A 14295-nucleotide genomic window follows, 5' to 3' on the forward strand; every position below is an offset into this window, starting at 1 on the left:
CTGCTTGCAGGAGAGACCCATATTATACTCATGGTCATACGTGCTTGCACAGAAAGAGAAACAAGTGCAAAGGACCAGCAGTTGGTCTGTGGTGTGGCAAGCTCAGGAAGTGGCCTTTCCAAAGGTTTAACTTCAGTATAAAACCAAAAAGGGAGTGCAAATATGTGGGAGTATCTACAAGAGGGTTTCCCAAACTTGGGTCTCCAGCTGTTTTTGGACTACAACTCCCATCATCCCTAGCTAGCAGGGCCAGTGGTCAAGGATGATGGGAACTGTAGTCCAAAAACAGCTGGAGACCCAAGTTTGGGAAACCGTGCTCTAGGTTCAGAGGCAGCAGGGGCACCAATCTGAATAAAATGTTGGGGAACCAAGGTAAGCCCTGCCCTGCATAATGGATCACAAGATGTGGTGCACACACACCTGATCTAGAAGGTAATGGCAAAATGATTGCCCTTAAGTGGCCCACCTGATATATCTCGGTGTTCTCAAGCAGAGTGTGAAGGTGATAGCTTCTCCCTGTTTATCCCCAGCATCTGTCATTGCAAGGTATGCTGTCTGTGAATATGGTTCTATTTTGCTATTATGGCTGATGAAGAAATGAATGTATGACTGACTAAATACTTTCCCAAAATCTTTCATATTTTTGCTAAAATGTTAGTATTATCAAAAATGGCAAGCAATATCAATAACATTGCCTAAAACATGAGTGGGGAACCTTTGGTCTTAAACGTTGGACTACAAATCCAGCTAGCCCTGACTAGTGACCATGTTGGCTAGGGTTTATGGGAGTTGTTGTTAAGCAATATCTAGGGGGCCAAAGTTTCCCCATCCCTGGCTTGAAACGTTGGGTGCAGCAAAATATTTGGCAAGCAGTTGTCTAGATTTAAGGGTGATGTTTCTGGACTTCTTTTTTGGCATGGCTGTTTTCAGAGTTATGGAAATCTGTCATGTCCTGGAGACAGACAGGCTGGCTGCAAAATTTTTAATAATATTTGCAACCTATAAAACATATTTCTTGAAATCAAGCAAAAGCGAAGAATTATTGTGGGCACTTGCTGCAAATTATTAACTCACCCCAAAAGCCATGCTACTTAAGAAGCTTAGTAAATGCTATCAAAGTGACAGGTAAGATAGATTTACAGCAAAACAATCAAGTTGCAAGACTGAATTTTGTGCCGCTGGTAAATGAGGGGATCTGAAGGTGGATGGAAGCTGTCTGCTTGAGGAGACTGTTTCAGGGAAAGGAAAGAAATATAGCTCTGCAGAGCAGCATACATTTGTTTTTCCTTGCATCTTGCTGGCTGGGACAAGAATAGCTGTATCTCCTTAGTGTGGAAAAAGCCCCAAACAGCAGTGTTGAAGTGGAGCAAGCAGCCCAGTGTAGTATTTAGGTCTGGAATGAACAGGGGTAGTTCTTTGAAAAGCAGCTAGAGCTGGAACTTGTTCCTTGGTGAGAGATAGAACAGGGAATTGAGGTCTTGTCCAGGCAAGAACCAGCTGCCTGTCTGCAATACAGTGGTACCTCAGGTTACAAACACCTCAGGTTACAAACACTTTGGGTTACAGACTCTGCTAACCCGGAAGTAGTACCTCGGGTTAAGAACTTTATCTCAGGATGAGAACAGAAATCGTGCGCTGGCGGCAGCGGGAGGCCCCATTAGCTAAAGTTGTACCTCAGGTTAAGAATGGTTTCAGGTTAAGAATGGACCTCCGGAATGAACTAAGTTCTTAACCTGAGGTACCACTGTATTTAATCCAGAACTCATTCAATCCTGAGCTCTTTTACTGGATATCTTTTTTGAATCCTGATTTTACAACTCCTGTAACAAGGTCATATATTTGAGTGATTCATTGCTCAACTGAGATTCTCCTAAAGTGTCCTGTATTTTTATTTTATGTATTTATTTTTACATTTAGATTCCACCTTTCCCTTTTTAGAGTTCAAGGAGGCATACATCGTTTTCTCCTTTTCTCCATTTTTATCCTCACAGTGAGGTATGTTAAGTTGAGAGTGAATGGTTGGCCTAGAGTCACCCAGTGAGCTTCATGGCCAAGTAGGTATTTGAATCCTGGTCTCCTAGATCTTGGTCTGACACATTAACCAATACACCCTACTGGCTTCTGAGGCATTTCCTAGAACAGATGTAGCCAACATGGTGCCCTCCCAGATGTTACAGACTGCAAGTCCCATTATCCCTCACTATCGACCATGCTGGTTGGCACTGATGGGAACTGCAGCCCAAAACATCTATAGGGCACTATGTTGGTTACCCCTGTTCTATAAAGTTTGCCTGTACCTTTAAGAGAAGGAAGTTGTCAGTCACATGCAGCAAGTGAGGACAGGGGTTGTAAGATTATTGCATGGGTTGTTTAATAAAGCGCTGTTTGTGTTTACTTTTGAAACAAAGCTTTTGAGCATTACTTTGCAAAAAATAATGTTGCAGAACCACTCCAAAATAGGCAACATTCGATTTTCCTTTGTGGTCTTGATCATAGGTAGGCAAATTAAGGCCTGGGGGCCGGATCCAGCCCAATTGCCTTCTCAATCCAGCCCATGGACGGTCCGGGAATCAGCATGTTTTTACATGAGTAGAATGTGTCCTTTTATTTAAAATGCATCTCTAGGTTATTTGTGGGGCATAGGAATTTGTTCATTATTTTTTTAAAAATATAGTCCGGCCCCCCACAAGGTCTGAGGGACAGTGGACCGGCCTCCTGTTGAAAAAGTGTGCTGACCTCTGGTCTTGATGATATTGCTCCTTCTGTTTGCATTCTGAGTGCATTAGATGAGGAATGATCTGAACTGGGGGGGGGGGGTCATCACCCAGTTTTTCATTTTCCCAGTCTTAAGTTTCGTATGTCCCACATATGTTAGTTAATTTTCATTTTCATTCTTGTGCACACTTTTCCAAATACACACATTTTTGTAAGCAATTTCACCTAATACAATCAGTATTTGCACATTATTTTCAACAATATCTTCATTTTTGCATGCATTTTCCTCTAATATACACATTTTGTATGCCCTCTTTGGTTGGAGAGCTGTATCACAAACGTTGGAGAAGTGTGAATTTTGAAGGGTTTACATTAAAATGTGGAACGAGTAAATTTCTCCCCATCCCTTGATGTGAGGATCAATGAGCTAATTTTCCAATCTAGTGGAAATAAAAATCCTGTGAAGGGCACTGCAAGATAAACTGTTAGAGATGAGGGTTGTTTCTTGGTGATGAAGGGTTTTCCTGTTAAGAAAGATGTTTGTAGAGGACATCCAGGAAAGTTCTGTGGCATGATGGCATATGAAAAGGCAGCAATTTCTGTTCCGACCTGTATTTGCCCCACAACCACTGCTGTTTCTGTTCCACAGCAGTTTGATTAAAGGTAAAGTTAAAGGGACCCCTGACCGTTAAGTCCAGTCGCAGATGACTCTGGGGTTGCATGCTCATCTCACTTTACTGGCCAAGGGAGCTGGTGTACACCTTCCGGGTCGTGTGGCCAGCATGATTAAGCTGCTTCTGGCGAACCAGAGCAGCGCACAGAAATGCTGTTTACCTTCCCGCCGGAGTGGTACCTATTTATTTACTTGCACTTTGACATGCTTTTGAACTGCTGGGTTGGCAGGAGCAGGGACCGAGCAACAGGAGCTCACCCCATTGCGGGGATTCGTACTGCCGACCTTCTGATCGGCAAGCCCTAGGCTCTGTGGTTTAGACCACAGCGCCACCCGCGTCCTTTGCAGTTGGATTAGTACAGTGATCTCAGGTTACAAACGCTTCAGGTTACAAATTCTGCTACCCCGGAAGTAGTACCTTTGGTTGTGAACTTTGCCCCAGGATGAGAACGGAAATCATTTGCCGGCAGTGGGAGGCCCCATTAGCAAATGTGCGCCTCAGGTTAAGAACGGATCTCCAGAACGAATTAAGTTTGTAATCTGAGGTACCACTGTACTACGTTATTCGTCTTGCTATCTTCTACTTAATGTAAGTTGCAAAGTATTTACCTAACTTACATACATTTCAATGCAAAGGACATATCAAAACATTGTTTTCATTTGTGGATATTAAAAAGAAAACACAACGGTAATGTAAAAAAAAAACATTGATTGTATTCGCCTGACTCATTTCCATTCCTGGCCATGTAAACAGCAGCAATTTCTCCTTCATTTTCCCTTTTAAATCTCCCACATCTATAATGATGGAAGATTTTTTTGGGGGGGGGGAGGCTAATTAATAAGTTAGTGTTCTTTATTCCCCAGTGTGAAAATGGTGTCTGGACTGTTCCTCTGGAATCAGGAAGCCGGGGGTTTGAATCTTACCTGTTCCATAAACTTATATAAGCAGCCCCCCACCTCAGCTTCAGTCACCCCATTTACAAAAATAAGTAATACTGATTTATTTTACAGGGTTCTTTCAGGATAATGTACACTAACCATTTAGAACAGTTGAAAGTGTTATATATAAATGTAGGTATTAAAGTTGTTCTTGTTAACGATTTGTTGTAATGTACCTGATGAGCAGTCCTTTAAAATGTTTACTATAGTATCCCAACATGAAGAAACCTTTGGCGGTTGTTCCTTCTCTGCAGTAGTGAATAGGTGGGCAATTGCAATACCGATTGGCTCCTCATTTCCCTTGTCACATAAACACTATAGAATCAACAATCATTCCTAGGTCACTGGCGTTCAAAAATAGAAGGGTTGCAAATTCCAAACATTTTGTTGCAATCAGGAAATAAACTTCTGGTTTCCCTTTTAGGAAGCCAAGTGAGCCAGTGAGATCTAAAAGCCTTGGAAGCAAAATAAAGCATATGAGAGAAAGCTCCTCATTCAAAGAATCTGGGTTGATGCTATTAAAAGGAGGCACAATATTTACAGTATTTTCCAGGCTAGTCACCCGATCCAAGAAAAATGAAGTCAATCAGGGTTTATTTCTTGTGCAGCATGCTGCTTTAAATTGTCTGAAAACTGATTTTGCTCGACATTGCAAGTTTGGATGTTGAATCTGAACAGTGAACAAAGTTGTTGTGAGTTTCCTGCCTGTGTACTTTTCTGGTTTCTCTTATTGCAGACAAACCCGTCCGGTGCTGAAAATAGCTCAAATGCTCCTAGAACAGTAGCTGCAGCCAGCAGCTGAAATTCTTTCATGCTCTTATCGCCCTCTCTTTTCCTCTCTATTGCAGGTTCTTGTTCTTCAGTTAAACTTAGACCTTTACAGAAGCTAAACGTTAAGAAAGGACTGAGTTAACAAGATCTTGATGTACAAGAACAAAAATATTAAAATCTCCTGCATCTGAAAAGCAAGAAGACTCGTCTGACCGGTAATTTTCTCTTTGTGTGTGTGTGTGCTTGTGTGTGTGTTAGGGATTTAAAATTTCGTTCTGCATTCATAGCTGGCATTCCTTGGTCATTAATTAACATACTGAAAGAACATGCCACAGAGTGTTGGTATGAGAGAGAGAGAGAGAGAGAGAGAGAGAGAGAGAGAGAGTCTATTTGAAATCTCACCAAGCTAAGGATGTGCAGAGGCATGTGAGATTTATGCTGTGTATTGCTAAATAAATAGTAATTCAGGAAATTTAATGAAGTGCTAATTTTGTTTTTAAGAAAATATCTTTTTCCTATTAATTTATTTGGTCTGGTAATCGCCTTTGAAAAAGTCTGAAGCAAACTAGTCAGGGACTTTCTTTTTAAATTGTTTGCTAGCTTTCAAGTACTTGAAACTCGGAATACTATAATTTGCTGCCATACTCCGTTTCTCCTGGAAAAAAGGGAGGGAAATAAGAGAACGTAATTTTATATTTTTGAGTTGATCTGCATTTCCTTAGTCCTTGGTATTCTGATATAGTAAATGTTTAGAATTCATTTCAGTACCTGCAGTGATAGCAATCACCTGCCTTCCAGTGACAGCCTGAAGTGGGTACAGGAAAAGCTTCATCTGTTCATTTTGCTGAAAATATACTTGCTGTGGGTTGCCGCCACCTTCTTCTGCCTTCAGTTTATTAATCTCTTCTCAACTTTGCCTTGCAACTTGCTTCTTGAATAGCAAAAGTATATAAGTAGCTCCACTTGCTTTCCTGAAATCCTTCGGTCATGACCTGTCCCTTTTTTTTCTGTCAGACTCCTTGGTCTGACCACTGTCCAGCAATGAGGTGCAATGATGAAGGGTTAAAGCTTACTTATGCAAATGTTCTGTTGGCTTTGAAAAAAAGGCACCCACCTTAGCTGAAAGGTTGGTGGGTAGACTGCCAACTCCCAGGAAAATGTGGGTGAAGGGAAGGAAATTGCTGCTAGTTATTTATATCCTGCTTTTCAAACTAGTTTTCTAAAGGAGCTTCACAGTAAGAACATAGTAATAAAGCACAGTATGCAGATAAAAGCATAACAGCATTAGAAAACCAGAACAGATAAATAAAAACAGCAGAAATCAATCATAAAGCCCTTTATGGAATTAAAGTGTTTTATGAATCCATCTAAGAATAGGAAGGGTAGGCTTAGAAAGGGAACACCCTATCAACAATGCCATCATCACTCAGTTCTGATTCCTGGGATCTTTGACACATATTGTTGCTAATGATAAGGCAGAGGGCGAATCTAATGTTTATTTTAAAACTTGGGTCATTTTATATGATAAGGGGCATAATGTGCAACTCCAGAAGGGGTATGATCTCTCTGAGGGATATAGTGAAACCATTCAAAAGTATCTGAAGAAGGGTGCATGCACACAAAAACTCATACCAAGAACAAACTTAGTTGGTCTCTAAGGTGCTACTGGAAGGATTTTTTTATTTCATTCAAAAGAAGATGACTATTTTTCAGAGGAAGGTACCATTGAGAAAGAGCTTAAAAAGCTTAATGATACCTTGTGGCCATCCTACAAATAGTAGTAGTCCGGCAGGCACTTCCTCTTGTTTCTGTTACTTTCATAGTTGGACAGACCTATGGCAGGGGGAGGAGAAGCTGGCAAGTGCTTTGCACACCATACTGCAAAAATATGATTATTACTTACAGGGGCAGAACAAGGTGGGGGCAGGCTGTCCCGGGTGTCATCACCGAGGGGGGTGACATTCGGCATGCCACCCGGCCATGACTCCCACCTACCTGGAGCCGTCAGGGGAAGGGGGTAGTTGTGCCGCTTTTTGCAGCTTCGTTTTGACAGCCCCGCGCTCCCAGGCTGCTGGAGGAGACAGGCAGGCAGGCAGGCAGAGGATAGGAAGGAGGCAGGCAAGCAAACAAGTGGAGGATGGAGGAAAGGAGAGAAGCAGAAGCTCTCTCAACTCATAGCCCAAACCCTGCAACCCCCAAGAAAGCTTAACAACTCTGGTCAATGCCTCCCCTTAAAAAAGCTCAACAACTTTGGTCAATCCTACCCTTAAAAAACTTAACAACTGCTGGCAATGACAATGGGTAGATCACAGACCAGAGTAAAAAAGTGAGTCTTCAGCATGTGACAGGAAGAACATAATGAAGGTGCCAGGTGAACCTCTGTGGAAAGGGAATTCCACAACTTTAGGTGCTGCCACAAAGAATGCCCTATCCAAGCCCCTGAATTTATGAAGGTGGTGGAACTGCAAAGAGGGCCTCTGCTGCTGATCTTAATATCCAAGAGGGTATCACATTAAACACTAATGTGAGCACCTGGCTGCTGCATTTTGGAGCAAACTGAAATTTTTGGCTCATCATCATCGGCAGCCCATGTAGAGTACATAACAATAATCCAGTCTGGAAGTTACCAGAGCATGGAGTATTAGTTTTCATGGAAATAAAATTTGAATTAAAGGAGTTATGTGCCGAACAATGTCTTCTACATTATTATTTTCTGTTTGTTTAATATTTAAGTGCCCTCACTTACTTCACAAAAGCCAAATTACAAACACTTAAAATTCTTCTCCAATTAGAACCAAGTAATGCCAAATTGAAGTCTAAGGTTGCATTTTTTATATATCTCAAACTAATATTGCTCCTGCAAATAGGGGTCTGTAACTGAAATGTTGATGTAACCTGGAATCCAAACACTATGAACACAGCACTGTAGTTCCTCTGAATGAAGGAGAAATCTCTGGAGAGGAATGGAATGTCTTTCTTTCAGTAAATATACCTCTGCATTCATAGAAAACAAGTGGTAACATTCTGTGCAGGTTTCGTCTTTGACAGTGTGTTCTTTGTTCAGTCTCCAATGGTGGTGTCAAGTATGTTAGTGAAAAAGTAATACGAAATTTCCCCATTTGCATTTTTTGTTTAACTTACCTGTTTCACTCCCAGGGAACACTGTAAGCCTTCAAAAGCTCAGTGCTATGAGTAAAAGGAGTACTTGGCATAATTGACTTTGACCCATTTTGGACAATCATTCTCTGCTTCATAAACCACGGTTTATTAAGCCAGGAATGAGTGTTGAGTTGAACACTCCTGGCTTATTTTCCTGGTTTGTTAACCAACTTTAAGACACATTTCCCTGATTCAACCATAGCAAGAAACTCTGACTCAATACAACCTAGGGTCTTTTCACTGGCATCTGATGTGAAGGGTGGAAAGAGGCAATTCCTGGCTTAATAAACTATGGCTTTATGAAGCTGGTAATAATTGTCCTTACTGGATCATTAGCTAAATAAGACTGCAGTGCTATGTACTTAACCTGAACATAGCATGAACTTTTGAGTAACCATGCAGAGGATTGTAAAATGAACTGCCTCCTGTGTTTTTATAAATATTCAAATGAGAAAATGCACAATGTGTGTTTTATTAGGCTATCGACAATGAAAATGCTACCTCATCTTGGAATGTTTCTGAATTTAGTTTCCAGTGTAAAATTAATACGGTGCATTGTAGAAACATTGCTTTCAAAAATGTACTGCTTCTTGAAAATCCCATCCCAGTGATCTGTCCAAACCATCTAACATACGTATGGAGCTCTCTTCACCCCAAACAGCATTTTCAATAGAAAGTGCAGGTTCATATTAGGTACATCTTCTTCCAAGTGCAGATTTGCTTCTCTCATTGACATGAATGGAGTTGCTTGTGGCTACTAGAGCCTTGTGTGCACAGTGGAGTCTGCACTTTTCTCTGGATTTGGATGCATGGATGGAATCCAGTTTCATAGGACTATGTCAGCATTTTCCAAACTTTGGTCTCCAGCTGCTATTTGACTACAACTCCCATCATCCCTAGCTAACGGGAGCAGTGGTCAGGGATGATGGGAATTGTAGCCCATCAGCTACAGCTAGAGACCCAGGTTTAGGAAACCCTAGACTACATGATTGATAAGATAGCTTGGAAGGACATGGGAAGGATAGATAAAGGTCCAATGAAACCTAATAGTAGCTAGGACTCACAAGGCTTAGGGACTGTTCACACCTTTTGCCCCACTCTTTCCAGACATGGGTCCATGAATTGCCATTTGCTCTGATTCAGCTTTAGAGAATAGAGGGAGGGCCCTCAAAAATGTATTTAGGCAAGGAGCTTAAAGCACTAGCTATGCCTGGAAAGCATGGAGGACAGGTAAGTGTGGATAAGCCCTTAGTTCTGAAATATAAGTGTTAAAGGGATTAATATGGAGCATGTGCATGAATAATGAAGGATAAAATGTCTTTGAATTTAAGCAAAGTGCCTTTCCCTTAGTTTAAGAAAGCATAACCAGCTTCTTTCACATAATTTGGGGAAAAGAGCTCCCAAGTAAGTGGCTGCAACATTGAGGAAGCTTGAAACTTAGAATTTTTTTTAACAGAAATAATGCATTGAGGTCAAATCAATAGTTGGAAATTTACTGCTCATTCCTTTGCATAAGTTAATAGTTAATGGAAGAGAAAATAAATGTCAGAGAGGGGAGTAACATTTGCTTCCATTGAGGAATACATTGTAGGGTTCAAAATTGTGTAGAAAGAAGGGAAATCTCTTGCTTTTAAGGGGTAAGCTATATGTTACAGATCAAATGTGTGTTATGAATTCACTGGAGTGGCTTTCTTAAAATGCATACAAAGAAAGCACCATTCCCCCGCTGGGTTGGGGATGAAAACAAATATTATTTCTGTTTTTATTTATTGTAAACTGCTCTGGGTGTCTTTTATATAGAATGGATTAAATTAATAAACTAAATGAATGGCAATAAACTTGGAAATGGAGAAGCTGGGAATTAATAAACAAAGCTAATGAAACATGTTTGGAGTGCCATAAGGGAAAAGCAGTTGTGTGTTTTGGAGCTGTGGGATTTGGAGCCGGTAAGCAGTGAGTAATGGCTTACACAACTCCTTCTCTTTGCTGGTGCTTCATTTAAAATAGTCACTCACTTTGCTGCTTGCTTGCTTGCTTATCTATCTATCTATCTATCTATCTGTCTGTCTGTCTATCTACCTACCTATCTATCTATCTATCTATCTATCTATCCGAAACACCTCTTGGGGCTTCACACCTGTGCTTTTTATAAATTACAAAGTAGGGATGGGGGAGATGTTTGATTCAGTTGGTCTTTAAAGATTTAAACTAGCCAAATCTGCACTATCTAAAACAATACATGAACCAAAACAGAAGCAGCCTAGAATATTGCACACCTCCGAATTTTGCAAGGCACTTCTCTAGCCAAATGACATGTACAAAAATGCATATACTTGACTAAAATGTATATATTGGTGAAGATAACGTACATTCATACATTGTATTAGGGGGAAATTCTTGGCAAAAAAATGTATATTAGGCAAAATTGCATACAAAATGTGTCTTAGGAGAAATTTGCACTACACTGTTGTTAAATTTTTGTGAGATACAGAAATTTGGAAAACAGAACTTAAGAATGGAAAAGTGAGAAACTGAGAGAAGCCAAAATTGACATATTCACCTACTTAGAGCCTGAAGTTTTTAGTACAGTGGTGCCCCGCTAGACGAATGCCTCGCTAGACGAAAAACTCACTAGACGAACGCATTCGTCTAGCGGAAGGCTGCCCCGCAAGATGAATTTGTCTATGGGGCTGCCTCGCAAGACGAATTTTTCTTTTTGTCTAGCGAAAACCGTTGTTTGCATTGCCACTTCGCTAGACGAAAAAACCGCTAGACGAAAATACTCGCAGAACGAATTATTTTCGTCTAGCGGGGCACCACTGTAATTTAGAGTAAGAGCTTGCATAGGACTGACTTCTGATTACACTTTTTTAGGATCAAGGTATGAATGTGTTTCGCAATTCAGTTTCATAGGCACCCTACAGCCTCAGCCGGTTTTTCTTTTAGTCTGACAAGCTTCTCATTATTAATGAATTTATTTAATAAGCTTGTGTGTTGTTTTATTGAGCCCTGGATATCTCTTCCTTAAAAAAAAAAGATTCTATCCTCCTCTTTAGTTGAATGGGGGCAAAGACAAAGAAATGACTGCTTGAGCCCTCATGCTACCTTTAAAACCTTTAGGCAGCTTATCCACCTTCAGGAATCGGGGAAAAAGTAATGTCCACTGTCACCAGGACAGGTTTAGAAATTCCTAGGTCTGTGCTCGATGGAGTAGTTGCCGCAACAGGTGACCACTCCCCCTCCACCAGCTTATGTACCTTCCCCTGACAGGCTGTGTACAACTGGAAACTACACCTGCATGAAAGCTTCCTCTGCTCATCCCTTTTAAATCCCCTCCTGGTTCTTGGAGACAGTGGTTCAAGAGAAGGTGAGGAAGCACCTGGTCCTTCACTTGCCTGACTTGCCTCTTCTTCTTCTTCTTCCTCCTCCTCCTCCTCTTTTTCTCACCCCGCCTGTGCTCCACGCTCAAGCTCTGAAGCTTCCTACCCTCTGACTCTTGTCTCCTGGCCTGTCCAGTTCCTCACAAATCACTGATCCCCCTCTCCTGGGTCAGACTCCAGCCTCCCCCCCTCCCCCCCCCCCAGTGCACACTTATCAGCACCCTGCCCATCCCTGACACCTGGTATGGAAGAGAGACAGAGAGAGAGAGAATGAGAATGAATGAATGAATGAATATGAATTGGTATTGTGACAGGCGTATTGTAAGAGAGTATTGTTTTTCTCTTCATCTAGGGTTATTGAGGAATTGCTTTTCAGCTCATTAGGCCCTTTCTTGTACATTTGTCAACACACACACCCTTCTCATTTCTTAATTCTCTGTCACTTACTTTCTGCGGCGTATCTAGAAATAACACAGAGAAAGAATGCAGAGGGGTGGTGTTCAGCTGAATCACTCTCTAGGTTTTCAGTGATGGAAATAACATCTAGGCCCACACCCTACATTTGTCTGGGCTTCTGACTTCTTGTTTCTGGGTAGTCAGTTGCTGTGCATATCCTACTTTTGGCCCCACTTTTTGAGGCTCAGTCTCACCACCTACCCAGGTTCAGAAGAAGACGTGAACATTGTCCCAGTTACCCTCTGCACAGAGCAAGAACCACCTCTTGTCTACATTGACTCTAGCATAGCAGGTCTGAAATATTTTTATTTGTATACCCTCCTTAGTAGATACTCAAGTGTATGATTCACACTACGCTGAATCAGTAGCAGAGCTACAGTTCGTTTTGAAATCAGAGTGCGCCCACAGATCATTCCTACTCATTCACCTCCTATGCAAAGTCTTTTAAACAGCAGTGAAAATTACATAGTCATGAGAGCTAGGCTGTATATTTGTAGTAAATAAGGAGCAAAATAGATTGAGTTGCAAAAGTAAAGGGGGGGGGGTCTTCTTAAGAAAACAGTTTCCAGTCCACAGATGTTCAGATGAAGCCTTCTCTTGGAGCTCTGTTTTTTCTCTTAATGTTGTTTTCAGGAAGCCATGTGTGTTTAACTTAGGGTGTGTTCAGGCTTTTGCCTCAGCATATGAATGCTGTATCTGTGGATGTGGCATACGTCCTGCCCCCAACATCCCCTTGCTTCTTGTCCCACACCCTCAGTTCTGGACTTGCCCTACATTGAGTGGAAAAGGTCTGCAAAGAGCTTTATAGTGGGTAGAACACCTTACATGATCAGGGATCTTACTTTCCCAGGGTCCCTGGTCACATGGATGGTTCTACTTGCATTCAGGCAGGAACTGAGAGGGAAGCAGTACACACATTGATTTGGGCAGCAGCTTTGCATGCATTCTCCTGTCCACCCTTTGAACATTCATGTGAACACCTGAAGACATCTTTAAGGCTTCAGCCCTATACCTCCTACTCTGGGAGTAAAGTTTTTTTTTAAAAAAAAAAAAAAGTAGAGAGACGCTGCTGGCGCTGTGATCTAAACCACTGAGCGTCCTGGACTTGCTGATCAGCAGGTCAGTTGTTCAAATTTTGAAATCAGAGTGTTGTGACAGGGTGAGCTCCCATTGCTTTGTCCCAACTCCTGCCAACCTAGCAGTTTGAAAGCATACCAGTGCAAGTAAATAGGTACCGCTGTGGCGGGAAGGTAAACACTGTTTCCTTACACTCTGTTTTCTATCCCCGTGTTCCATTGCTCCAGAAGTGGTTTAGTCATGCTGACCACTTCTAAAAATCACTCCCTGAAAGCACAGTGCTAATTCTCTCTCCAAGGTTTGTAGGTCTTCAAATGTTAGCCTCTCATTAAATCATTAAATTATCGTTCATATTTGTCTAAACGAAGTAGCGGAGCATTAAAAATACATTTGTTCTGGTAGAGCTATTTCAATTTCCCATAGACTGGCCAATGGACTTAACTTTAAATTTGGTGCATACAATTGTTCTTGCAAAATGATGGTGAACACATAGCAGATTATTCAAAAGTGTTTATATTGCAATGCATTAATATAATAACATATATTTGGAAATATTTTATATAATTTCTTTTTTTAAGTGCTGAATCGTGGAAACAGGAGTGCTCATCTAGTTGTTTAATGAACAAAACTGCCTGGCAAACAAATCATGTTGCTAAATATGATCAAAATGATATTTGTTTCTTCTTTAAACAGAGCTAGAGACCTCTCACACCAGCGTAAGTCTTACGCCATAAGAGTCTCTTCCCAGAAACTTCATTCTATGCCATTTCCATACTAGTCTGGAAGCCAGAACCACTAGTGTGTGTGGCCAGTCACACAGTCCTTCCCATCCAGTCACTGCCCTCTCTTACACAAGAGTCTTACACAATTGGAACACACCCACACCCTGTGTGATTCTGAGCTTCCAAATGTTAAACAAGGTGGGGGAAAGAGCTATGGAGATATGATTCCTGCACTGCTTCAGTATTATTAAAAAGGGCCTTAAATTACCTACAAATGTGAGTTGTACACATTACCTTATGTCAATATCGTCGACCACTGCGCCACACTGGGCATGTTATCCTCCATGAAACATCACTGTGGTTATTGGTGCATTAATGCAGCTGTCTGATTGGCCCTGTTTTC

General features: G+C 41.3%; 1 protein-coding gene across 41 annotated transcripts in view; it reads left to right on the top strand.

The window, feature by feature from the left end:
• SORBS2 (sorbin and SH3 domain containing 2) overlaps positions 1–14295 on the top strand; it is a 181925-nt gene that overhangs the window by 24687 nt on the left and 142943 nt on the right. For all 41 annotated transcript variants that reach the window (XM_033161252.1, XM_033161256.1, XM_033161261.1 and 38 more), the window contains exon 3: positions 5176–5313. The gene's annotated coding sequence lies outside the window, so the exon portion shown is untranslated. The remainder of the gene's footprint in view (positions 1–5175; positions 5314–14295) is intronic.

Source organism: Lacerta agilis, chromosome 9, assembly GCF_009819535.1.
Source record: "Lacerta agilis isolate rLacAgi1 chromosome 9, rLacAgi1.pri, whole genome shotgun sequence".
In the NCBI taxonomy this organism is placed as follows: domain Eukaryota; kingdom Metazoa; phylum Chordata; class Lepidosauria; order Squamata; family Lacertidae; genus Lacerta; species Lacerta agilis.